This window comes from Gorilla gorilla, chromosome 17, assembly GCF_029281585.2.
Source record: "Gorilla gorilla gorilla isolate KB3781 chromosome 17, NHGRI_mGorGor1-v2.1_pri, whole genome shotgun sequence".
NCBI lineage: Eukaryota > Metazoa > Chordata > Mammalia > Primates > Hominidae > Gorilla > Gorilla gorilla.
In genome coordinates, this window is record NC_073241.2 from 93,401,935 (window position 1) to 93,429,278 (window position 27,344).

Genomic DNA, 27,344 nt, shown 5'->3' on the forward strand with positions numbered 1-27,344 from the left:
CTAAGGGCCTGGAAACCAAAGTCCACCAGAGCCAGAGAACTGTAAGAGTTTGTCGGATGAGGTCGCAGTTTTCCTAGAAAGCACTCATCTGATTTTTTAAAAGACTATTTATTTTAGAGCAGTTTTAGATTCATAGCAAAATTAAGAGGAAGGTACAGCTCATCTGATTTTAATGTGCTTGAATCTGTCCCCCTGTCTCTTCTGAGGTGACTAGAGCGGACCAGACGTAAAGGTAATCCCAAACCATTCTCCCTAGCTCCCTAGAAGTTTATGTTCTTGAATGGATCTGCAAAGACTTACTTATGAATCATTGGTACAGCACTGTGTTCATAGAACCTGAGAATTAACTACTGAAGGAACCAATAAGATGTTTTTTGCTAAAATGCTGATGAAACTGGTGCAGTTTTCCCATAGAACTGATGTTTATGGGTTTTTTTGAATAAACATAGAAATTGACCTTCCTAGTCATGAAACTTAAGAAAGTGACATTTCTCTCTTATCTGAGGTCGTTTCTTAGGAAACCAACCCTCAGGCTTCCCAGATAGTTTCAAGGAGCTGAAACTCACCAGATCATTGCATCTAGACAATAGGATGCCAGACCCCTCACCCATCATGGTGGCCTAACTGACCACCCGTGTCTTTTTGACCAACTCCTCTTGCTTATCCCTCCCTGATTCCTATTTCCTCACATGTAGTTACATTTCTTCTCTACTACATAATCCCCTGATTTTAGTCCATCAGGGAGGCGGATTTGAGACTACTCTCTCATCAACTAGGCTGCAGCACCTGATTAAAGCCTTCTTACTTGTCAATACTTGTGTCTCAGTGATTGGCTTTTTGTGTGGTGAGTAGTAGACCTAGTCTGAAACTCTGGCATATCAGGGACACTAATGATGAAAATAAGGAAAATAAATTATTATTTAGAAGAACAAGAAAGTTAAACAAATGTTTAATAGGAGAATACTAAAACTGCAACATTCTATTGAGAGATATCAAAGAAGACAAATAAATGGAGAGTGAACTCTACTTCAGAAAGAAAAGATGAAAAATTTTAAAAGTGTTTTGCCACTTCCCTGCATGAGACCTTTCAATGGATTATGCTTATATTCAAAAGGAAAATCCAAAGTCCCTGCCGTTTATCCAAAGGTGCTTCACAGTAGGACCTCTGATCTCTCCCTAACTTGTCATCTTCTCTGTTTTCAAAGAAACAGAAAACGTCATCCAGCTTAGTGATCTCCTTTCCTCTTCTCTTTGACAACCATGTGGCTTTCTTCCTTGCTTCCTTCAGGTCTCTGGTTGTAACCTTTTGAAAGGTTCTTCCTGCATGCTGTACAAACAAAAGTAATCCACATTATTGCAGTAGAGAAAGTTTAAACTTGATCAAATGATTCCAAATTCATACATACCTAAATTTAGAATATGCATACTTTAAAAAACAAATTCTACTTGCAGGCAGTGATTCTAAAAATAATTGAATAAATGTTCATTTATCTATACCAGGATTTTATCATAGAATTACTCATAAAGCAGAAACTAGAAAATAATTTTAAGTACATTAATTGGAGCTAGGTTTGTAATTTATGGTGTATAAAATTGAAAGATAATATCTGACAGAAACAATACAATGATAAGTGAAAGATGTTATCAAACAATATGTAGTGCAAAATTATTTAAAATATATAATTGCATATTTACACATATGCAAAACATGTCTGTAAGACTGTATATGAAGATATTAACAATATTTTTTATTGGTAAGTCTAGAATCACCTTCACTTATTTTAAATCTTTTTCTTTTCTGTCATAACCATGAATTATTAATAAAAGAAAAAGAAAACTATTTTTATTTTTTAAAAACAACAGTATCTAGTCCAATTTTTTTATTGTACAGATAAAAGAAATTGGTCTCAAGATACAAATTATCTGTGTGTGTCTGTGTGTTTAAGTATTGAAAATAGGGATAAACACATTTATCCAATATAATCCATCTGGAAAAGAAGAGCAGGCTTGGTTTTAGTGAAAAGTTGTGAGTTGTTTTATTTTTTCCTGAACCAAATAGCTATTTTTTTAATAAACTTCAAGCTTAGCTGTCACATTGCCTTTTGGCAAGACACTTGATTTGAAGGTAGATGTACTCTGCAAATAGAGTATATCTATCACAGACTACTAATGCGGCAAAATGAAATCACACAAGTAATCTCTTTAGATAGATTCCAGTGAATCTTCTTGCTCATTTCAATCCAAATCAAATCTATATTAAAATATTAATGCAAGGATTAAACTATATAAGTACCAGGTCAGACTGGAGGAAGATTAAAGGGAATACAAGAATCAATCCTCAGGCATCAAGTTGTAACTTCAGGGTATGAGCTCATAAGATATAGCTATTTGCATAAACCAAAGTCACAAGGAAAAAATGTTCTCAAAAGATACCAACATTAGTAATTCCCTGGATTTATGTGTTGCACATAAAAATAACTATTTATTGTTAAACTTAAATGGCTTTTGTTTAACATACTTGTTTGATTTCATTTCTTGATTATTTCAGGTATTCATATAAATATTGGGTTAAAAGAATTTGAGTAGTTAAGTAGTTAAAAGAATTTGAGTAGTTAAGTACTTAAGAAGTTCAATTTTGAAAAGCCCAAGCTGTGAAAATATTATGTGAGATGATGTGAACAATTTAAAAAAACATCTGGGGTGACAGCTAGCCCATATAACGCCCTTGTACACAGTGGAGAAAGTTGCATCCTCCAGGTGGACATGACCACATGGTTTGGCAAGCCTGTTCTCTGGGCAAGTTGGGGAAAAACCCAAAAACAAACAAATGAAAAAACAGCATGGCTATGATGAAGGTGGAGGGAAAAGGGGCCTCTTTTAATCTTGGTCCTTTAAACCAAATCACATTTGGTCCTTTGAAACAAATGTGATAAAAGCCCTTTCCTGAAACAGAACCCCTTTTTGCCTGGGGACCAGATTGCCTTTGTAAGACTAACAAATTGGCCACAAGATTACAAACTATGGTTTAGGAGTCATACAGCCAAAGGTCTCAAGATAAAACTTCTCCAATTGCTCCTAGGGATAACATCACTATTGTAAAACCTAAGATTGGTGCTCGAGACTTTTTTTTCAGATCCTGCCATTCTGAAGCACCAGATGGCACCACCTAGACTGGTAATCTGGCCCAATCAGGAACAGAAGACAACAGAACAGGGACAGAAGACAACAGAGATAACCCACCAAAAGCCCCAGTGATTTCATCCATGGCCCAACCAATCAGCACTCCCCACTCCTGCCAAATTATCCTTAAAAATCCTCTGTCTCCACATTTTCGGGGGGAGACTGATTTGAGTAACAAAACTCCAGTTTCTCATTTAGCTGGCCCTGCGTGAAATGCATTCTTTCTCTGTTGCAATTCCCGTGTCTAGATAAATAGGCTCTATCTGGGCAGCGGGCAAGGAGAATCCTTTGGGCAGCTACAGTGGCAGAGACAGAAATGGATTGCACAAAGCTTAACCAGGAATTCACATCACTGGCTTGCTGACAGTGTGAATTCTGTATCTATCCTCAGCCTAGTCCCCTTTCCAGTCTTGTTCCCTCTTTCACCTGCACACTAACTATATTATCTTGTTTCTTTAATGCTCTGTTTCTTTAGTTTCTCAACACAGTTTTAGAACTTTCTGTTCTCTTTCTAAATGCTGATTATTTTACTTTATTTTCTGTTTCCATTTCAGTTAACTTCACCAGTTCATTCTATAGACTTCTTGCTTTTCTTTTCTTTCATTTTAATCTTCCTTCTTTTAAAATTCTTGTTTCTAAAATATTTGAAAAAAATTCCATTTTAACTCCAGATAAAACATTTAGAACTTTCTAATTCATGCTTGATTTGATTCTTAAAGTTTAACTTTTTAATATTATTGGGTTTTAAATTGTATTAAAAATTTTACTCCATTAAATTGTCCCTTACCTTGTCCTTAAACTTATATTTAGTCTCTTTAGCCATTCACCTTCCTTTAATCATCCTACTTTGATTTTCTTTTTGTATTTTTTACTCCCCTCCCCTTTAATAAATATTTTTAAAATGACCTTTAGAATGTTTAGCCAAAGAAGTGGTAAAAATGCAGACACTCCTCACCCCAGACAGGAGCTATGGAGGAGCTCTCCCACCACTGTCTTTGCAGCTTCCCCTTGCTTTCCCCTAATGGATTTCCTGGTCCACTTAAGGCTGGCTCTTCAAAAACCTCACCGTGATACCCCATTGTTCCCACTGACTATAATTCTATTAGTGTGCCTGACACTTCTGATTTCCGGGAATAGTGTTTCTTCCTAAGTTCTCATACCGTGTGGTCTTTACCTAGGCAATACGCATTTAAACTCTATAGTCTTCAATATACTGTACGTGCTATTAACTTTGAGACAAACAGCCAAGAGAAAAAGTATGTGACAGCACTAATAATCACACCAGAAACTTTATGTACTAGCCCTGTCTGGCAAGTCTTGCCCTTGGTAAAGAACCAAGTGGTGCTGACCTGCACATGGGAACTCAGAGAAAAGGAGCACGGGCCCCTTTTAATGCCCTTATCTCCAAGTTACTGTCATTTCTCTTCTAGTAGAGCATGAGTGGATCCTAATTTTTAGCACCTCTTAGAGCTCTTCCTAAATTCCTGGTTCTCATTATAATGCTCAAAGGGAATCTATTTAGAGCAGCTTTTTAAAAGTGACAATTATAAACCTGCTTGATGGTAACCTTGATTTGTTAGGATTTGTATTTAGCAATTTGAATCTGACTCGAATGTCATTACCTAAGAAGAAAAGCCCATTTTCTTAGACATGCACTTTGTTCCCCAGGGAAAGTTCCTATAGGGAGGATCCCCATGCTGGGCTCCTCTTACCTCTAAAGAAATGGGAATCTGGGGTGGCCAGAGTCCCTGAAGCTCCATGGTTTGCATGCAGGCTGTTAGTGGAAGCACCCACAGAAAACACACTCTCCTCGTCCAGATGTCTTGTGTTCTCACACCTTGAAGCTAGTTCCCTTTTTTTTAATCTGCCTGGCAGTGTCTCATATGCAGTGATCCAAGAAAGGCAATTTCTACATTTAAATAGCTGACTGAATTTTCTTGTCTCTTTTCTCATGTATACGGCATATAGTATCAACTCAGTTTTAAGCTTCCTGAGAACAGGGGTGATGTTTTTTATCCTTTCTAACCCCATAAGAATCCAATTCATTAAGCTGTATGCAGTGAGTACATAAAATGTAGGCCTCATACCTGGGTGACAAAATAGTTTGTACAACAAAACCCCGTGACACAAGTTTACCTAGGTAACAAACCGCACATGTACCCCTGAACTTGAAATAATAGTTTAAAAAGTTTAAAAACAATGTTGCTGACCTCCTTTCTTTAGCCTTCATATTTTTAGATATTTTACTCCATATTATAAAAGTCAGTGAATAGTATCATTTGAGTATCTTTCATGGTTTATCAATAAATCTTTGCTCTGTAATAAACAACCACAAAATGTCAGTGGCATACTACAGTAAACATGCATTTCTCATGCATCTGCAGGGTTTGTGCATCCAAACTGGGCTTGCCTGGAGGGCTCTGCTCATTTTGGCTGTGTTCACTTAGGCAGCTGAGGCTTAGATGGTCTAGGCTAAACTGGGCTGATGAAACTCAGCCCCATATATCTTTCATCTGATAGAAGCCAGCCTTCTCATGATGCTTGTAGATGTGCAAGAGAATAATCCCCAAGCACTACTCTTCAAAGCTTCATCTCTCTGAACATCACGACCATCAAAGCAGGTATGTGGCTGAGCAGTTGTTTGGAAAAGAGTATGAGAATAGGGAGGTGTGAGGAATCAGCGCCAAATGATGTCATCAACCACACATAGTGTGGCATATAAGTGACTAGTGCTCTACGAAAAAACTGTGGATGTGCATTCAAGGAGAGTTGACTGTGATCACATAATGCCTTCTAATATTGTGCCCACTGACAACAACTTCACTGACTCTTGGTTAAACTGACTCCTTAAGCTTCCCCAATCAAGAAGGCCCCTTTCATCCCTTTCATTACATTGCTTATTCATTAAGCCAAACACATACAGATTGCATTTCCTATTCCTATTCCTATTCCTATTCCTATTCCTATTCCTATTCCTATTCCTATTCCTATTCCTATTCCTATTCCTATTCCTATTCCTATTCTTATGTACCTGCTTGAATCCTACTCATTCTTCTCCATTCTTCAAGGCACAGATCAAGACCTATTTTCCATAGGAAGTCTGCTTTGAACTTCATGCTAAAATGTTTCCATGGATTTGTTAATGTCCCACTTCCCTTTGGATCTCCAGCATACTATTTCCATATAAACTTATGTTGTGTTACTCTAATCTCTATGTATTTGTCACTTTTTTTTTTTTTTTTGAGACTGAGTCTCGCTCTGTTGCCCAGGCTGGAGTGCAGTGGCACAATCTCGGCTCACGGCAACCTCTGCCTCCCGGGTTCAAGAGATTCTCCTGCCTCAGCCTCCCAAGTAGCTGGGACTACAGGTGCACAACTGTGCCCAGATAATTTTTGTATTTTTAGTAGAGACGGGGTTTCGCTATGTTGGCCAGGCTGGTTTTGAACTCCCGACCTCAAGTGATCCACCCGCATCTGCCTCCCAAAGTGCTGGGATTACAGGCGTGAGCCACCACGCCCAGTTGTATGTGTCATTTTTATCTGCCCAGGCAGCATGCGGGCTCATAAAAGAAGACATGGGGACAACTCTAGCTTTAAAGACTGGAAATTTGACTTTTGGTGCTGACTCTGCCATTAGCTAATGAGGAAGCTGTTTTAATCTATAAATGGGAATTGCCTTTCTTAAACTGAGGGGGTTAAGAAGGCACTCCGGGTTAAGAAGGCACTCCGCTGTATATCTTACATTTCTTTGCAGTTGTCCATGGCATTTCATTTAGCATACTGTTACATACAGAATATGTTCTTAATATATGCTTTTTGTTGATTGGTAAAATGTGGAATGAGATTTATAAACTCGAATCCTATAATGCACGCAAAGTTAGGATTGAATAAAGTGCAGAAAGTTTGTCTATGGGGAAGACTGAGCTGGCCCAAAAATGTTCTAGTTAGTTCAGTGATATTTTTATTACTAATAATCACTTAAAGTCATAATAAATATAACCATTCCTTTCATAGGCTTGATTATAATCCATTAAGCTTTGAAGTGCATAAAGATGCTATTGCATTTTTGCCAACAGATTTATGTTAAGTTGGTAAAAAAAATGGATATTCTAGATCAAAATATATGTCATATCAAAATCTGACCACAGTGGGGGACACTACAAAGTTACAGGAAAAACAATATGGATAATTAGATAATGTGGATAGGAACACTGTCATATTTTCCAAAAATTGGAAAAACGAATAGAGAATTTCTTGATAGTTGTAGCTTTGGAAATTTCTAAGGTTGCTTGAAAGGGTAACAATAGCTGCTCATTTGACCTTTGATTCACTAAAGCTACCCATCAGGATTGGGAAAGTTTACCTTCTGTTGTCTGTCCTCTATTGAGAGTGTGCATCTTTCTTTCAACTATGCACTTTAGCAAGCTAAATATTATCATTGCGTGTCAAAGAAGATTGGTGGGGCTTGTTTCAGGATGGAAGAGTCTCATTCCGAACTATTCTTGCTTGGATTTTCCCCTTGCTCTGTTAGGAGGCTACACACCATTTTTGATTGTTTAGGCCCATGTGATGTGTGCAGCAAACGAGAGGTGACTTCTTATCTATAAGCAGAAGCTGCCTGATAAACAGCAGGGATGAATAATTTATAAGGTAGCAGTATGGCAAGTGGCATTTCACACTTCTTTCCATGTAAAATGTCGCATGAATTCCAAACAGGCTAAACAGTTTAGTAGGAAGCAGAAACCTAATATTGCTAGCAAGAGAAGGGAAAGAGAGGGTCTATAATGTGGCAATTATGATATTACTCGAAAAGAATTCTGATCCAAATATTGTTCTCCATTGATTAAATGTGAAAGCAAATTACAGTTTCTCAAATCAATATTAGGAAATAATTATTATACACATGGAAATAGCATCCGTAAGGCAAATACACTTGGGTTTTATTCCACTCAATTTCAGTCAACTTACAGTAAATGAATCCTGAAAAACTGTATTTTTCATTTTCTAATCATGCAGTTAGCCCTCCATTAAAAAAGAGCTAAAAAATGGGGTTTGATAGATTATTATGCATCATATTGCATAGTTAACATTAGTCCACTTAATCAGAAAATCCAATCAAATTGGTTCTCTGAATTGGAATCATCAAGCCATTAGCAGCTCTTTATTACTAAAGATGGTTAGTAAAATTAAACTGAAACCAGAGAAGCTCAAACTTGAAAGTAAGATCGCATTTTTATTCCATTTGATAATTAATATTTAGTAAGTTGATATTTTGGAAAGCTAAAAATTTAGAGTTACCTTATTGAATTCTTGACATTGTTACTTAATCTTGCTTATAGTGATATAACATTTTTGAAATATATTTTAAAAACCTAGATTCCTCAAAGAAATCTGTTAAAAACCTTTATATATAAAATATATAGGGAACATTCTGGGGTATAGAAAAATATACTATTGCTTTTGTCTTTAAGGACCTATCTCTGGATGTGGGTGGAGGGAGGTCACTGATGAATACATAAAAGAATTAGAGATAAGGAAATGAGTTATTGTCTGGTGCTAACCATTACTCAATAGAAATTCAGAGAGAAGCAGCCAGGCGTGTTGGCTCACGCCTGTAATCCCAGCACTTTGGGAGGCCGAGGCGGGTGGATCACAAGGTCAGGAGATCAAGACCATGCTGGCTAACACAGTGAAACCCCGTCTCTACCAAAACTACAAAAAAAGAGAGAAAAAACCAAAAACAAATATTAGCCAGGCGTGGTGGCGGGCACCTGTAGTCCCAGCTACCCGGGAGGCTGAGGTGAGAGAATGGCGTAAACCCAGGAGGCGGAGCTTGCAGTGAGCCGAGATCGCACCACTGCACTCCAGCCTGGGCAACAGAGCGAGGCTCCGTATCAGAAAAAAAAAAAAAGAAAGAAAGTCAGAGAGAAGCAAGATCAGGCAGCTCTGGAACAGTCATGGAAGACTTGCTAAATAACCAGAAATCTGTGATTTTTCTCAACTCTTTCTTTTCCCTCACCAGTTGACCAATAATTTCAGATGATCTTGCTGGCCAAATAATTCTTCTGTTTCCATCTCCTTATTTCTTCTCCCACCATCCTGAAACATGGAAGTACAGTTCCAAAGAATGGCCCTGAAAATGATCAGGAATTCTTCATGCATCTCAGTGCTCTTGCTTGGGCAGTCTTCCTAAATATTTCCCACGTGTACAAAGAGCACCTCTCAGTCTAGCTCTTTAGTGCAATGCACAAAATCCTTGTTGAGGGGTGCCTTCCTTGTCCATGTTCACAGAGTCAGTAAGTGGTAGAGCCGGGACTCATGTCCATGTGGTTTGCTTCCAAAGCATATGTGTTTGTCTAAAATACCATATTGTAATCATACATGGATTTGTCTGCCTCCCATGAGACTGTAAGTTCCTTGAGGACAACTGAACTATGTCTTACTCATTTTCTATCTTCAGTGTCATGCCCTCCTAAGATACTCAGAAACTACATGTTACATAATTTTTGGAAAACTTGCATTTTGAAGATTGCAATGGTGGAAGACCTCATCAGGAGAACAGAGCCTGTGCCAGGTATAATGAGAGGTGATATTTAATAGGGAGGATTAGCTGCAGAAGTCTTGAAAAAGCTAAACAGATAAAAAAAGGGACAGGAAGGTGACCAAAAGTCAGCATCAATAGAAAACAGGACCAACCTTAGGGCTGGGGCACAAGGGGAATATGGGGTTACCAGAGCCAAGGAGACAGAGCTACCTGTGGTGAGCTATGATCACAGAAGGATAGACTGTCAGGAAGAAGCAGGAGACATGAAGATACAGGTAATTCCAGAGATAGAGACTGATATGGTTTGATTCTGTGTCCCCACTCAAATCTCATCTTGAATCATAATCTGAATTTTAATCCCCAGAGGTAGAGAGAGGGACCTGGTGGGAGGTGATTAGATCATGGGGGCGGTTTTCCCCATGCTGTTCTCATGATAGTGGGTAAGTCTCATTAGATCTGATGGTTTTACAAAGGGCAGTTTTCCATGCTCACTCCTCTCTGTCTGCTGCCACCTTGTGAAGAAGGTGCTTGCTTCTACTTTGCCTTCTGCCATGATCGTAAGTTTCCTGAGGCCTCCCCAGCCATGCTGAACTGTGAGTCAATTAAGCCTCTTTCCTTTATAAACTATCCAGTCTCAGGTAGTATATAGCAGTGTGAAAATGGACTAATACAGAGACAGTGCAAACACACATGCTGGTTTTTTCTTTCTTCCACTGCTCTCTAGGCTCTCTGTTGGCTAAACCCAAGGGAAAGCCACTTGTCAAAGTAGCCTGAGAAATGTCATTTGCAGAAGTAAGGAGTGGGGAAAAGGCAGGAAATGAATTGTCCTGGATTGTGCCTGTATTAGTCCATTTTCACATTGCTGATAAAGACATACCCAAGACTGGATGATTTACAAAAGAAAGAGAGGTTTAGGGGACTTACAGTTCCATGTGGCTGGGGAGGCCTCACAATTACTGTGGAAGGCAAGGAGGAGCAAGTCGCGTCTTATATGGATGACAGCAGGGAAAAAGAGAGAGCTTGTGCAGGGAAACTCCACCTTATAAAACCATCAGATCTCATGAGACTTATTCACTATTACAAGAACAGCATGGGAAAGACCTGCCCTCATGTTTCAATTATCTCCCACCAGGTCCCTCTTACAATTTGTGGTAATTCAAGACGAGATTTGGGTGGGGACACAGCCAAACCATATCAGTGCCTGTTTCCAGACAGGCACACAATAGGCAGAGGGGAAAATACTTAAGGGGCAAATAGTGGGCTCAAAGACATGGATGGAAACGTGCATTTGGGAGAATGGAGGCATATGTTTCAATAGGCAGGGAGGGGCCAGTTTTGGAGCTATCTTTAAACCTAGGTGGAAAAGTTTATAGCCAATATAACTAAGTGTTTGGAAACAGAAAGCATTAAGTAAGCTTTTTAGTAGAATATGAAAATATCATGGCTACAATAGACACTAGAGGCAAATTAGAATAGTTGCCAAGCACAGAATAAAATTCTAAGGATCAAATAATAGAAAGTTGTGATATAATCTCTCACAACCTCATTCTTCTAAAGAGGCATTTTCTGAACTTACTTGATAATAAAATTCTCCTGGTGTTCCTGTTAAGCATGCAGACACACACCTACAATATCAGTCCTCCAGAAAAGAGTTTCTGTAATCTGTGCTACTATCAATAGTGCTAATGGTGATTTTTATGATCAGGCAAATTGAGGAAATGTTACCCGAAAGGGTTTATGTGAGAAAAATACCTGCTTTTTTCAATTGATCAGTATGTGCCACTAGCGATCACTTGCAGGACTTGGTGCAGAATGAAAATGTGGGGCCCCTTGCTCAAGTTTTCAGAAAGTGATGTGATAATGGTACTGAAATATGAAGCTTCTTCCTTTCCTCTGCAGTCTCTCTTTATGTGTCATGGTATTTTTTATTTGCTTTTCGATGTTATAAGTAAAAAATAAAAATGTAAATTATCTGCCTGAATTGTATCATTCATCTTTATATTGTACAATGCCAGTTTTAAATGCAAATATTAGAGCATTTAGCTTGTGTGTGGAATCACTGACATGACACCATTTATGTTTCATAGCTTACACACGTGTATGTATTTCTTTCCTACCAGACCAGTGGAAGTGCTGCACAAAACTAACTCAACTGTCTTTAATTCACCTCTTGATTAGCATTTACCAACACTTTCTGCCATTGACTTACTTATGAATGAAGCAGGACTGACAAGAAAAGGAGGTATGTGCTGCTCTGTCTTTCCCTTTTCTACTATGTGGTCATTGTCAACTAAGTGGGTGACTAATACAGGGAAATAAATGAGTAAGAAATAACATGCTAGTGTTCCCTGGTTTTTCATGTTTCTTAGAACATCATTACCTCTTTCTGGATTGAAAGCAAGTTCTGGTTCAAATAGAAGGTGCGACCTCTCTGGGCTGTCTGTCCCCTGCTTACTGATAGACATAATATATGCTTTCCTTTACTTTCCTTTGGATCTCTCTAAACTCCCAAACATCATGTGTTCACCTGAGCTCTGTGCTCATGGAGCATTGCCCACACAGTATGCAAATGGGGCAGCAAGGGTCTCTCTCTGGTCACACGGATGATGCTCCATTGTTTCGTTGGACTTCATGTGCAAAACACAAGTTCAAAGACAATCATTATTTAAAATTTCAGGAGGAGTACAGCAGAACTTCAGATTACGTGTGGGCCCTTCTGTGTGATGGCACAGGTCCCATGTCCATAAAGCTATCCTTGGGCCAGGGAGTTATTATTATCCTCATTTTGCAAATCAGGAAACTGAGGTTTAGAGAGGTCAAGTCATGTTCAAGGCCACTCACCTGGAAAGTGACAGACCTGGAATTTGAATCAGACCATTGGTCTGCAAAGCTCGGGTGCTAACATAAAATCTGCTTCTTCATTTCACCACACTCAGCCCCCCTGTTGCTATATTTAGACATATCTGAAAGCAGATGACATAGTTGTGGATAGTTTGGTTCAGTGATTAATTAGTCACTCATAATCAATACGTGATTAATTTCCAAGTCCTGTTAAGGATGGAAACACACACCTACACAGTTTTCCAGAAAAAAAGCTTGCATCATCTGTGCTATATTGAAAGGGCTTTTTAAATTATTTAAGTAGAGACTATCTGCCCTGATAGTGATATTTATTTAACTTGATCTCTTATTTCCACACAAAACCACTCCTATGCACTGGGTGCACTGAGGTATGAGAATAAAAATGGATTAGTTCCTAAGGCACAATTTCTGCCCTTAGGAAACTTAAATATGTTTGAAAAACCAACATTTCCCTTAGGTTAATTTCACCTATGTCACCTCCTTTGGCTTTTCTCACAGGTTTTGTTTCTCCTCATTTCTCCTTGGTGCTTACTGGGTGCCTTTTCTAGTTTCGTGTTCTTTTCAACAGCAACTGCATGGCTGCTTTCATTACTTTTTCTCCCGCATATTGTTATGGTTTGTAAAACATTTGCTGACTAGGCCAGGCATGGCGGCTCACGCCTGTAATCCCAGCACTCTGGGAGGCTGAGGTGCACAGATCACAAGGTCAGAAGATCGAGACCATCCTGGCCAACGTGGTGAAACCCCGTCTCTACTAAAAATACAAAAAATTAGCCTGGTGTGGTGGCAGGCGCCTGTAGTCCCAGCTACTCAGGAGGCTGAGGCAGGAGAATCGCTTGAACCCGGGAGGCAGAGTTTGCATTGAGCTGAGATCGCACCACTGCACTCTAGTCTGAGTGACAGAGTGAGACTCTGTCTCAAACAAACAAACAAAAAACATTTGCTGACTAATCTGATTCTTCAAATTAAGGATGATGGGATGTTTTCCTTTCCCCCGGTCTTTGACGCCTCCAACAAAGGTGAGGTGTGAATGATACTGGGGTGATCTTCCCCAAGGGCCCAGTAAATTTTCTTCTCTCAAGTGAACTCTCTGTGGCTTGAGTATAGTGATTATGCCGAGAGCAAGACTTGTTCTCCCTATTTAAAGAGGGAAAGTCATTTAAAATATTTAAGAAATGAGAAGCTGCTCAGAATACATTTCATTAAGGATGTACTTGGGGGTGATTTTGAGTTGGCTGTGGGGAAGCAGTAAACAGTCACAGCTCTTAACCACTCCTTCTGAACAAAATCTTCTTTAGGACAGAGAACATATCTCAAAGCACATTTAGTGTATTATCACACATCCAGTAAGCAATTCATTATAATGTTGTAAATGGCCGTGGAGGACAGCCCGAGGCACCAGTGCTTTTGGAAAATATATTTTGCATGTCCACTGAGTGGCATCATAGCGAGTCTATAAAAAATTAGCCTTAAAGGAATCATTCCACCCATACTTTACTCTCAGCAATTATGCCTGAAACCACTCCAGCGATGAGGACTTTTTAAAAATGTGTAAATATCTAGAGATAATCAACCAGGCTACTTTATTACAAAAAGTTCACAACTTCCCCACATGAATATACCTGACAGCCAGTTAGTTCACTTAGCTGCTCTGGTTAGCAGTTGTAGGCTAATCCTACCCTATTTTTATTTTTATTTTATTTATTTTTTTGAGATGGAGTCTCGCTCTGTCACCAGGCTGGAGTACAGTGGTGCGATCTTGGCTCACTGCAAGCTCTACCTCCCGGGTTCAAGAAATTCTCCTGCCTCAGCCTCCCGAGTAGCTGGGATTACAGGCGTGTACCACCAAGCCCGGCTAATTTTTGTGTTTTTATAGAGATGGGGTTTCACCATGTTGGCCAGGTTGGTCTCGAATTCCTGACCGCAAATGATCCACCTGCCTCGGCCTCCCAAAGTGCTGGGATCACAGGCATGAGCCACTGCGCCCAGCCAATCCTACCCTATCAATATGTGCTTGTAGTCACAGGGGTTGTAGCCATGGGGAAAAGTGACTCATTTAATATATGTGTCATCAACTTCTGCTATAGGCAAGAGAGTTTTAAATGATGAGAGCTGGGAAGGGACTTAAAGATAGAGCATATGTTGACCTTGAGCAGCATAGCCACCCATCCCTGTTTATAAGATTTCTGGTACAGGAGATTTTCAGTTTCAAAACATGAGAGGTTCTAGGAAAACCAGGAGGCATTGGTCACCCCACCTTTACTCAAAGAACTTACAGTTTAATTGGAAAGAGGTGCACACAAAATATGAGAAATAGAAAAGTATTGCGAAATTGCGAAAAAAAGGGGAAATAGTTTTCCGCTGAAGGGATTCTGGATCGGGGAATGCAAATCCCTTGCTATACCTGGGGTCTGTGGGAGAAGAGTTGAATGAACGGCATTTTGGTAAGATGAAACTTGATGGAGTCCAGGCATTTCATTTGTCTCCTCCTAGATCTCCTGTGAAATGGCCAAAATGATAGCAAACTAAAAGAACGTTATTACTAAAAACTAGGGAAAAGAGTCAGTCATCTGAGAGAAAGTGCAAATAATTTCTGCTGGAAGAGAGCAATTGGAGGACAATTGAAGGAAAACACTGAAGACTGTTTCACAAGGTCCCCTTCTGAGAAGATGATACAAACATGGAAATTAAGGAAAGCAAGTCCTGGCAGCACCCCATGGATATTCCCTTATTTGAAGTGGTGAAGGGAGGGGTGAGGGTCGACTGTGGGTAGAGAGCACAACACCCTCAGAAGCACTTCTGCTGCTGGAGAGTAAGAACCAGCCCAGGGAAGATCCTCCAGGATGTCTGGAGCTTCCAGCATGGCTGAACCAGGCAGAGAGCTGGTGGTGAGCCAGGCATCCCCCTAAGCAGTGAGCCTTCCCTTGGTAAAGCAGAATTTCTTCCTGGGCCAAGCTCACACCTGTAATCCCAGCACTTTGGGAGGCTGAGGGGGGCAGATCACCTGAAGTCAGGAGTTTAAGACCACCCTGGGCAACATGCCAAAATCCCATCTCTACTAAAAATACGAAAATAAAGCAGGTGTGTTGGCGGGTGCCTGTAATCCCAGCTACTTGGGAGGCTGAGGCAGGAGAATCGCTGGAACCCAGGAGGTGGAGCTTGCAGTGAGCTGCACTGTACTCCAGCCTAGGGGACAGAGCAAGACTTCATCTCAAAAATAAATAAATAAATAAATAAATAATAAAATAAAATAAAATAATTTCTTTCTGGGCAAGCAGACTCCCAAGAAGCCTCAATCTGTGTACCTATCATAGAGACCAGGACAAACAAATTTGGATACAGAAAACTGACCTCTGAGCCATACAGAGAAGAGATTGAACAGAATTAGCCTTGACTGATCATGGTTATGATTCTTCCCCATTTCTTTTAGGCTGCTGGCTTTACTAAAAGGGCAAAGCAATTTTAAATTAAAACAGCAAGGATGACAAAAAATACCCCTTTTGAGCTTAAAATTTGAGAGGCGATTTCTAACAGCAAGCAGATGGATAGTGAGGAGACACAAGGACAATCCTCCTACTCTATTTACAGGCAAGCATGAGGCTAGGAGAGAACTCTCCTCTCTCAAGGATGTGTAAATAGAAAACAGCCAACAGGAGGCCTGTGAAAAGATTTTGCAGCTCAAAATAAGGAGAGGGACATAGTACTCAACATCCAGGAAAGGAGCTAGTTTTGAAGAGATTTATTGCAGAAGATAAATTATATTTGGGCAATACCTGCTTTATGATCTCACTAAAATATAAGACAAGAGGAGTTTTTGTTTTTTAATAGAAGAAGTGAAAGATGACATGGAATCCTATGAGACTGAGGTGAAACAGGAGCTATCTGAAAACTAAAAACACACCAAAAGGAATCTAAAAGAAGTGAAATAATTTAAGAAAATTAAAAATGCAATTTTGGAATTTACAACTGCATTTCATCATTAAAGAACAGAACCAACACTGCAGAATTTTTACTTACTGGCTAGAAAACTCACTTGAGGATCCTAACAGAACACAAAGAAAGTGGGTGGAGAAAAGAAACAGATCAGAGAGAAATAGCAGATAGAATACATTTGGAGTTTCGATATATACATAATCAATGTTTCTGAATAAAAGACTAAAGCAAATGGAACTATTTGAAGATATGAAATAAGGAATTTTATGAGCTGAAGAAATACACAAGCTTCATATAAAAGAGATCAATGAGTATCTGGAAAAATTTATGAAACATGGGAAATGTTATGAAAAGAAACAAAAATTTCAATTTTCCCCATGAACATTTGGAATTTCAACAATAAAATGGGAAAAATGCTAGAAGAATTCCCACAGAGTTCTGTAATGGTCCTGATAAAAAAAAAATTAAAAACTGAATAAAACTTTCCTATATGCTACTTAAAAGAGTTTATTAAGGATAGAGTTCATAGATAATATAAGATGACTCAAATAGACTTGAGAAGCAAGTGCCTATGTACATGAAAATCTTTATGCATAATAACATAAAACTTGATAAAGTGATATGAAGAAATGAAGATTTAGTCCTTACTCTTAGATACAAAGACTCAGGATTGTATGCATATCCATTTTTCCCAAATTTAATGCAATGCCAACAAAAATCTTAAAAATCTTAGAAGTTTTTAAAAACTTGGCAAAATGGTTCTAAAATGTAAAATTATCAATGTCCGAAACAGCAAAAATATTTTGAAAAACAGGGATAATAACAAGTGACTTAACTAGACTGTTAAAATGCTTAACATAGCTGACTAGATAGAGGAATCAATTAATGAAAATAGTAAAACCAGAAATAGGTACATACACAGAAGTTTATAGTGTATAATCCTGTTGGTATTAAAATCCATTGAATAAATATGAATTATTTATTAAATGTCGAGCGTTAACTATCAGGAAAATGTAATGCTATTTATATCTTTACAGTATACAACAAAGTTAATTCTAGATGAATTACACCACCAACTATAAACAATCATACCAAAAATTAATGAATATAATATGGGAATAAATATTTCCATTCAGGAATGTGGATTTGACTATATGACATATTAAAATCTTCTTAGTATTATAAAACGTAGTAAGTTAAAGAACACAATAATAAAATATTTAATGAACATATGAGGAACTACTGAAATTCCCAAGTAAATCTTGAATGCTCTCTTAGAAAAATGTTTAATGAATGCAAAGTTAGTTTACAGAGAAGTACGATAATAATAATAATGGCCAAAATAACTAGAGGAATAATATTTTTATATGACTATAATAAAACTTTAATTTTTAAATAGCATTTTTAAAATTAATAAATTTAGTAAATATTTAAAATGCTAAGAATTCTGGAGGACATGGTGAGAACTCATGTACAGTCTACAGAATTGTAAGTTTGCATAAAGCTTCTGGAAAGGACTTTATAAAGTTATGTTAGTGTAATGATATTTCCATCATTATAACTGGATATAAGTATCTATATGTGATTATTTAAGAAAGTTGTAATATGTGTTTATCATAGAATATTATGCAGCCATGAAAGATGTATTTTTAAAGATGCTAATAGCTGAGTTAATTGCTATGAATTAAATCTATTTGTATATTTTCAAGATTTTCCGTATTTGATTTATATTATATACAATTATGTTATTTTGTAAAAACCAAAGAGTCTGCCCCACCACTGGTGATTCAGTGACACAATATTTGCCACAAAAAGCAGCTTATAATTACTACTCAAGACAATGGATTCTTATTGTCTTAGAAATACAACTTACTGTAACTTTGGAGGGAAACAATAATGTAAAACTTGTAATTGCTATGTTTCCAGTCCAAGGTTGGAGCACGAGCTGTCTTTTATATAATTTCAGATTTGCTTGTTCTTATTATTAAGACTTATGAAAGTTTTTAAGGTAGAATATATATAAAATAAAGAAAAAATATAAAGAACATTTTTAAAAAGAGCCTATAAAGAATTACTCCACGTGGTCAGAAGAGGGAGCTTTTAGATTGCAAAAAAAGTAAAATTTTATGCACTCTATTATCAGAAGTAATATTATTTCAAGTCCTCATATTGAATACTAATAAAAAAGTAGCCATGGAAACATTCCTTTATAATAACTTAAAAAACTTTTTGTTTCATGAAATATTGAACTTACCTTTATTCTTCATTGAGAGCATGTAGAATCTCACTCTAACCACTGTCTTCTGATGCTTTGCACATTTGACCTTTGTAAGTGTGGCTGATAAACCAGAAGGCTGCTGACCAGTTTCCATCTCCTGCTTTCCCTTTTCATCTTTGCAGGTCGCAGAGATGGCTACTGAGATAAGGGACAGGAGAGTGGAGAGCAAGGTGGCAACAACTAACCAACAACAAAATTAAAGATTTATTACCTATTATTGAATAAAGGTACAGAGGCAAAGTTCTCTGACAAACATTGTCCATTAAAGATAATACTGGAAATATAAAAGTTGAAACTATCCATCTAATCTGAAGCCTTTTTCTATGTCAATATTCAGATTTTAAAAACTAGTATTTCAGTTCCTAGTGCCTTTGTAAGCGATTCATAAACCTGACCGTGTTCATAGGTACGGCAGAAAATGAAGACCCAGGAGTGAGTTCTGTTATTATAAAAATCATGGCAGTTAGAAGTGTAACCTAGAGTGCAGAATGCAACAATAAGGAGGATAATTCTTTTTTAATTGGCATGGATCACGCACCAGTTCCGCATTCAATTAGTGACTTTACATCTTGAAACAGAAGTAGAAAATTTGAAGTGAGTTCATGTACTCATAAGTAACATTCTAATTTGGGAAACAAATTATGACAAACTATAAATAGGGTTAATTTTTTCCTTAGGTTTGTTACTTTAAAGAAAGAATTTGAAATGGTTACTCACCATGTATAATGCACAGTATATGAATGTTGATCATATCCAGGGGTGGGACCAGATAATTTCCATCCTGCAAGTGAAAAAAGAAAATAAATTGTTATTTTCAGTGAATGCTGCAAAACACAATGAAAGTGAGTAACCCTGGGAGTGTAAAAGTCCCCTCATTCTTCTGTGTGAATCAGTGCTCATCTAAAGCCTGGACCTGAACAGCTTTGGACGTGTCCTCTATTTGCACCCAGCCTGGTTTAGATGACCCCAAGCCTCTTTCTGAAGTTATGTTTGCTGTTGGCTGAAATTTGACAAAAATATTGGGTAGGGTCAAGGCACTAAGCCAAGTGACAAGGAGCATTGAAGTTTCATACAACGTAAGGAAGGAGAAAGACCTGAGGGAGAAGGAACCTCAGTCATCCCATGAATAGAAGGAAAGTGGGGTGTTTGAGCAGAGAGAATATAGAGGGATATTATTCAAATCAGTAAGAGGAGAAGATATCCTGTCTCTATTCCTGTTCACCTTCTCCTTCTTATCACCAATCATTCATTTACTTTTACTGTCTGAAGAGGTGCAAATATTGTAATTTAAAAAGCAGATATTCCTTATAATAATATATTAAATGCTATATACCTGGAAACATTATTTTAATGTTTTGTTTGTGTATTCTATGGTCCCTAAATATGGTCACATTTCATACATGTGTACTTTCTAAATTTGTGATTTTAAACATTTATTTAAAAGCCCTATTTACTAATCACTGATCTTGTGCCAAACATTGGGTGAGGTGGTGATGGGTGAAAAGATGAATGAGGCACAGTCGTAGAAACTCATAGCCTCATAGGGGAATCAGAGAGGTCAGCAGATGTTTAAAACCTGCTGAGAACTAAGTACAGGTTTCAGTGGTTAAGATGCAAGGTGCTGCTGAGGCAGGGTTGGACCCAGAGATGGAAGAGGCACCGACAGTGATATAGTTGGTCTTAAGCTTTGAAATGATCTCACTCCTGAAAATAAAAATCTTTTTTGCTAGCTGGTCACCTGAATTCATTTAGTTTACCTTGTCTTTTTCCTGTAGTAGGATTTCACAGAGGATTTAACGTGTAATGGTAAGAACTTGGAACTGAGTGCAAACAGTTGGTTTTGACCATCAGGGAGAATAAAATCCAGCCCCTTGGTTTTATTAGGTACTGGGATCCTCGTTTCTCATTGCAGATGGTGGATTTTGTAATGTTTACATCCTTCAAGTTGTGAGTTGCCCTTTCCTGAATACTTGATATGTTCTACATGGCAAAGTCTGCCAGTCAAACGGCACAAAAAATGGTGTGTTCTGAGGTTCCTTGTTAACATACATACAGCTTTTCAGAACACAAATAAGTTCAAAGTTGTGCAAAGCTGTTAGGTGTTCCTTGTTGCCCTGGGCATTAATATAAAGTGAAAGCTAGTTACAGTTTGCAACTGAATTAGTAGCAGTCTCTATTTATAATGCAACCCTACTTCGACATAGCACATATATTTTTAAAGAAAGACTTAATATCCAGTTATTTTTACAAGAAAGCTGGCTGGCTAACTCCAAGAAGTTTAAGTTTTCCGTTAAATATTGTTTTTTTTTTCTTCTTCAGGGGAGATGGTTGTTATGACAGGATTCTTTTGCCTTATAAAAAGCCTCGTGTAACAGATAAAGTAATTAGCTGTAGACCAAAGTAGTTTGCTCTGTGTGATTCTTTAACACCCCCTCAAAGCTACTCAAGCATGATATTTCATTTAATTAAATACACGAAAAGTCAATTGGAGCTCTCCGCTACATGAAACTTCTTGAAAGTATGAAGAAAGAACGTCACAGGAGGGCTTGTGTGTTCACCACAACCTCAGGACTGTCCCGGTGCTGGGCCTTTCTTTTCCTCAAGGGGCTTCCCAGTACAACTCGAAGCAGTCAGGGCCAGGATTGTGAAATCAGTCCATCTTCTTCACTGGTTATTTGTGGAAGCCCAATTTACCCTACTTTTACCCACATCCCTAGGCAAGTGAGTGCAAATAACTGAAATGACTCATAAAGTCTTTGAATGAATTGATTTTCTCTTTTTACTTGAAATCAAAAATAAATGTTCTCTTTTTTTCTCTGGCAAATTGCCTCCTATGCAGTTATAGCTGTGTATTTCTCCTGGGATTTACAGCATTTGAAAATCAGCACTTGAGAGACTCGTGCACCTGTGTGTCCATATATGGCTTCCTGTTTTGTCACATGAGGCAGTTGCCTGCTATGTTCAGATTCAGGCTTTTTGAGAGGGAGAGCCATGAATGAATGTCCCATGGAAGGCTGCTGGTGAAGAGTGTCGTGACTTTTCTGTTTGCAATAGAGTGTGTTTGTATCCTCATTTATTTTATGGAGAAAACAGGGTGCTTGCTTTCCAGAGACCTTTCTAGGATTCCTCTGTGAAAACCTCCTGTGAAAATTCCAAATGGTTTGAAAGACCCTTGGATCCTCAGGAGCACAAAGCTGGACATCTTTGCAGATGATCTGAGCAACCCCGTCTCTACCACTGCTAAGTGCTGTTTATCTCCATTAGAATTTGAGTCTCATGGTGGGTTTGTATTTGATAACCCCTTTTTATGATCACCTCAGTTCAGGACAGGGGATTGAGAAGCTGTGTTTTCAGAATGAAATGAACCTGAGCAATAATCATTAACTCGGCATCGAGGAACAAGAATGTGACACCCACCTTAGGGTAAAGATAACAGTGCTCGTATAGGAACAATGTCCTCTGTATTGGTTTCCTTGAGTTGATGTCACAGAGTTCCAGAAGCTGGGTGGCTTAAAACAGCAGAAAATTGAGTTGTTGAGAGGCGCATGCTCTGAGGGCTTTTGGGAAAAAATGTTGCTAGCTTCTGGTGGTTGCTGGCAATTTTTAGCTTTCTTTGGTTTGTAGCCACATCACTCCAATCTCTGCCCCCATTGTCACATGGTATTTTCTCTGTGTCTCTGTCTTCACATTGTCTTCCCTCTATGTATGTGTGTGTGTCCAAGTTTCCTTCTTATAAGACACCAGTCATTGGATTATGTCCCACCCTAATCCACGATGACTTCATCTTAACAGATTACATTTAATAAGACCTTTTTAAAATCAGGTCACATTCTGAGGCTGTGGGTGGAAAGCTTCTTCTGGAAGAAGTTTTTGGGGAACACTGTTTAACTCACTACATTTTTCTATGGCATCTTCATTTCCTTGCAGCAGCCTCACAGAAAAGCAAAACCAAATTTACAGGATCAGTTACTCAAACGGAAATCCATCTTCAGTATGATGTGACTGCATAGCCAGAGTTTTCCACATGGTAGGTTGTAGCCTACAAATGAATATGGCTGCTTGAATGTGGCTGACTCTTTTGGGCTACTACTTAAAATTTTTCCAGTCATATTTTTATAGTGCAAAATAGATTCCCCAGACATTTCCTGAAGTGCTCAGTGTAACTCCACACTAGAACATGTGCCTTCCCAAGTCCTGACAACTAAGTCAATTTCACAAACCGACAACATCGTCCTGTGTTCCGATGCCCCCAGTGACCGCTGTTCATATCAGTAACATTTGAAATTTATCCTCACTTGTCCCATAAACATACACAAGCACAAAGCCCTCAGCAGCAGCTGGACAAAATGCTTTCATGAGAGAAGCCTGAAGGTCTGTCAGTTATTCTCCCTTTGCTATGCTCATTCAGCATTGCTTCCCATGATCTAGTGAGGTAAGACATATTAACTGATACTCAAGGGCTAAAAAACAATAATGGAACTTAGCATTTTAATCTCCTACCTTTCCCTAGAGTTTCATAGCAACTTTTGGATTCATTATAAGTAGACATTTAGAATGCCAGCTTCCAGCAATACGTACTCTGTGGTTACAAGTCCCCTGTTTTATATTGGGAACATAAGTATAAAGGGTAAAATATAATGGCATTTTAAATAAAGAACTGAAGAGACATACCCAAATGCCAGAAATGACCAAAATGCTAAAAATCAGGATAGGTGGGTATATTAGGCCATTCTTTCATTGCCATAAAGAAATATCTGAGACTGGGTAACTTATAAAGAAAGAGATTTAATTGGCTCATGGTTCTGCAGGCTAAATAGGAAGTATAGTAGCTTCTGCTTCTAGGGAGACCTCAGGAAACTTAGAATCATGACGGAGGGCAAACGGGAAGCAGGCTTGTCTTACATGGTCAGAGCAGGAGAAAGAGAGAGAGTGGGGAGATACCACACATATTTTAACTACCAGATCTCACAAGAACTCACTCACAATACAGTATCAAGGAGGGACGTTGCTAAGCCATTTATGAAAACTCTGACCCCATGATCCAGTCACCTCCCATTAGGCCCCACCTCCAACATTGGAGATTGCAACTGAACGTGAGATTTGGATGGGGACACAGATCCACCCCATATCAGTGAGCCAGTGATCAACTTATGTTTGGCAGGCAGGATGAGCATGCTCTGTAGTGGATTAGTTCTCATGATTCCTAACACCTGAAGCAGCTCTTAATTCCTTCTTATTTGATTGTTTTTTCTTATTGACATACCTTCTTGGTCACATTCTATTTCTAGCTTCCTGAATCAGAAGATATAAAACACAAACAGAAACTTAAAATTGTAGTATGTACATTTGTCCACATGTGTCTGCCATTTTCCCTGCTCCATGTTGCTACTAATCTCCTCTGTCCTCATCAATTCCTGTCTTTCTCAAATAGTAGTCTCTCAGTCTTCATTCGTGTGTAGATTTCTTGATTCCACTGTTGAACTGAAAGTTCAAATGAGTGTGGGTAGACAATTATTTTTTCCTAAGCAGCCTGAGGATAGCATTTCTTATTCACAGTCTCTCTTGTTACTAACGAAAAGCCTCTTAATTATCTTCTTTTTGCGGCACTTCTCGTCCTGGTTGTTTTCTCGTTGTCTTCAGCACTCTCCAGTTTCACTAAACTGGGTCTAAAACGTGTTTGATTTTGATTTCATATTCTGTCCAAGGGCTTGGTTTCTTTCATACATTTCTTAAAAATGCATGTCTTTATCTTAGTCATTTTCTTGTAGAATATTATACTTACCCTACTTTCTCTCTTCTCAGCTCAGGAACTCCTGCCAAATGTGTTTGAATTTTTAATTCTAACCTCCATGGCTGATAACCAGCATTGTATGTTTTAAGACAAATATGCCTACCCTACACCAAGGGGAGATTCCTAATTTGTTCTTTTTGAGTTATTGTCCATGCTGTGTTTATCTATAACTACTCTTTTGGTGTTGCTTAGATACTAGAGTCAGTGGTGATGTTAATTTTAGCCTCAAAAAATGTAGAATGATCTGTGGACATGGACAGGGTCACAGTTACAGGCACAGAAAGCATTGTGAAGCTTTCAAATAGGCAAATATTTACATATGTATATGGTTATTTAAAAATGTATTTCTTATGTCAATCCATGACTTGCGTGTGTCACAATGGAATCTGGTGTAGGTTTTATTTCTTGACAGAAAGAAAGATTCTATCCTCATAGTGTTGAGTCTTTTGCAAGGACCTATGGATATAGGTGGTACCTACATGGGAACACATTGCCTAATACCACCCAGAATGGGTAGCAAAGTTCATAGTGAAATTTCCACTGTGAGTGGCAGGTGGCGGGCTCTTCTGAGAAAGAACCTTCTAGATGCATATTGTGGGGAGCAGGTATGGGATAACCACTTGGAGTCTTCCTCATCCTCCTTGGAAAATAAGTGGGTTTCTGAAGTCTGCATCTTCTCTGCTTTCTATTTCCTCTAGAAAGTTGTATAAAGAAATGTAGACATATTGTATATTACAGAGGAAGGCAGACTTCAGCATAATTTTGAGGCAGAGAAAAGGGAGTGTTCATTTATGTGTCTGAACTGTAAGCATCCATAGAAAGAAGACTCCTCTTCCTGAGAACCCAACCTGCACCTTAATCAATTACCATTCTTGCCTTCACGTGCTGGCACTTCAGCAGCTTTGGTTCAGATTTTGACAATGACAGGGGATGTCATAGAAGAGGTGTGATTGTGTTCCCTGACTGGGATTTATTGTACAGCAGATTTTGTTTTATTTTGCTGGGAGAGAAGTAGCTAGGACTCTACCTACCTTGAAGGGGCAAATCCTCTTGGGGAAATTAGGAAGTGTTACGCTTGGGAGCCTCCTTCAGGAGTGGCAGTTCTCTGCTGCTTCTTCACTTCCCCGGGACAAACAAAATTTTCTTTGAGGCTGCCCAGGGACCGGTCTGGACACTCACCTTATGTCCGTTTCTCCTGAAATCTGCCAGGAAATCTGGCCCAGGCTGCCTCCTGGGACCCGGAGGCCTCTCTACCCTTCCTCCTCCAGGCCCTGTGGAATTGTTCTATTCTCGGTGGTGGGGGCTGGAGGGTGTAACACCACTCACTCTCCCCCTGCTTCTCCAGCATGCTGTTCTTGGTCTCCTTCTTTACTACTTCAGCACCCACCCCCCAGCTCCCCTCTCTTTACCTCCTCCACAAACCCTTTGGGTGCTCTAAGACCTCAGAGCAAAAGAGTCAGAAAAAGAAGGACAGTTTTTTATTTTTCTGCTTCCACCTGCCATGTAGCTTCCCTGAGGTATCACAGTGCATATAAAAAATGTTTTCTAGGCCGGGTGTGGTGTCTCACGGCTGTAATCCCAGCACTTAGGGAGGCTGAGGTGGGCGGATCACCTGAGATCAGGAGTTTGAGACCAGCCTGGCTAACATGGTGAAACCTCGTCTCTACCAAAAATACAAAAATTAGCCGGACTTGGTGACACACACCTGTAGTCCCAGCTACTAGGGAGGCTGAGGTGGGAGGATCTCTTGAACCTGGGAGACAGAGGTTACAGTGAACTGATTGTACCACTGCACTCCAGCCTGGGTGACAGAGTGAGATTGTGTCTCAGAAAAACAAACAAACAAAAAAAAGTTATCTAGTGAAATTGATCATTAAAAATTTAAAAACCCCTCAAATTGTATAAACATTATATATTATTTCTTTGGGTGGTGTGTATGTGTGTATGCACACGTGTGTGTACGTGTGTGTAGAGTACATGTGTTCAAAGAAATGATGCCTTACATTTACACTATGGTAATGGTATGGGATAGGGTGGCAATGGTGTACTTATCCCCCAACATTTGCATTAAAATGAAATTTTGATCCATGCGGTTGCTCAATTCATTTTCTTAAAGAGGCCACACCTGATCCAATAATATCAATACTATGATAAATATCTCTGAAATGACACAGGGAGAACCTGGTTAGTAGGTGAGAGAAGCATCACGATTTCCAGTAACTCACAGTTACTTTTACATCAACCAAATTAAGGAGAAATAGCAGTTATGAGTGAAAATGAAGAGATATAATTAGAAAGGCTTTTATCCCTGTGCTTTCTCATGTCCTGCAATTGGCCATACCTGGGTGCTACCCTTTGCAGGAATGCATGTAACACTGTTTCCAATGACATTCTGGCTTAAGGGAAGGAAGGGAATACTAGCAATTTGTCAACAGAGTTAGCCTTTGAGATTTCTACTTCTACAAACTGAAGCCCTGATTGGCACCTGAACTTTAGAAGGTTTATTTAATGCTACAGAACCTCAGCATTTTCAGGTTACCCTTTAATTCAGAAGTGTTGTGTATATTTTCTCCAGTGATCCATTGCTCACCTCTGCTTAGCCTCCGAATCCCCTTGCTCTTGAGGTTAGCATCTCCCAGCATGTTTCTGTAAACCTGGGCATGTGTGCTATGCCTGGAAGCCTGGACATAGGTTGGCTGAGACCGTGCCTACGCTCTGGCTTTCCTGGCAATGATGTCTTTACTCCACACCTGCTCT

At 38.8% G+C, this 27,344-nt stretch overlaps 1 long non-coding RNA gene and 1 other non-coding gene across 2 annotated transcripts in view; one reads left to right on the forward strand and one right to left on the reverse strand.

Annotated features, from left to right (window-relative positions):
• Positions 1-933: 933 nt before the first annotated feature.
• LOC101143472 (uncharacterized) overlaps positions 934-27,344 on the reverse strand; it is a 69,209-nt gene continuing 42,798 nt past the window's right edge. Inside the window, exons 4-6 of the transcript XR_010131293.1 lie at positions 19,514-19,577; positions 18,773-18,934; positions 934-1,327 (exon numbers count right to left, since the gene is read on the reverse strand). This is a non-coding gene — a transcript (uncharacterized protein). The remainder of the gene's footprint in view (positions 1,328-18,772; positions 18,935-19,513; positions 19,578-27,344) is intronic.
• LOC109023965 (uncharacterized) overlaps positions 25,048-27,344 on the forward strand; it is a 319,949-nt gene continuing 317,652 nt past the window's right edge. The window contains exon 1 of the long non-coding RNA XR_002003437.3: positions 25,048-25,192. This is a non-coding gene — a long non-coding RNA (uncharacterized lncRNA). The remainder of the gene's footprint in view (positions 25,193-27,344) is intronic.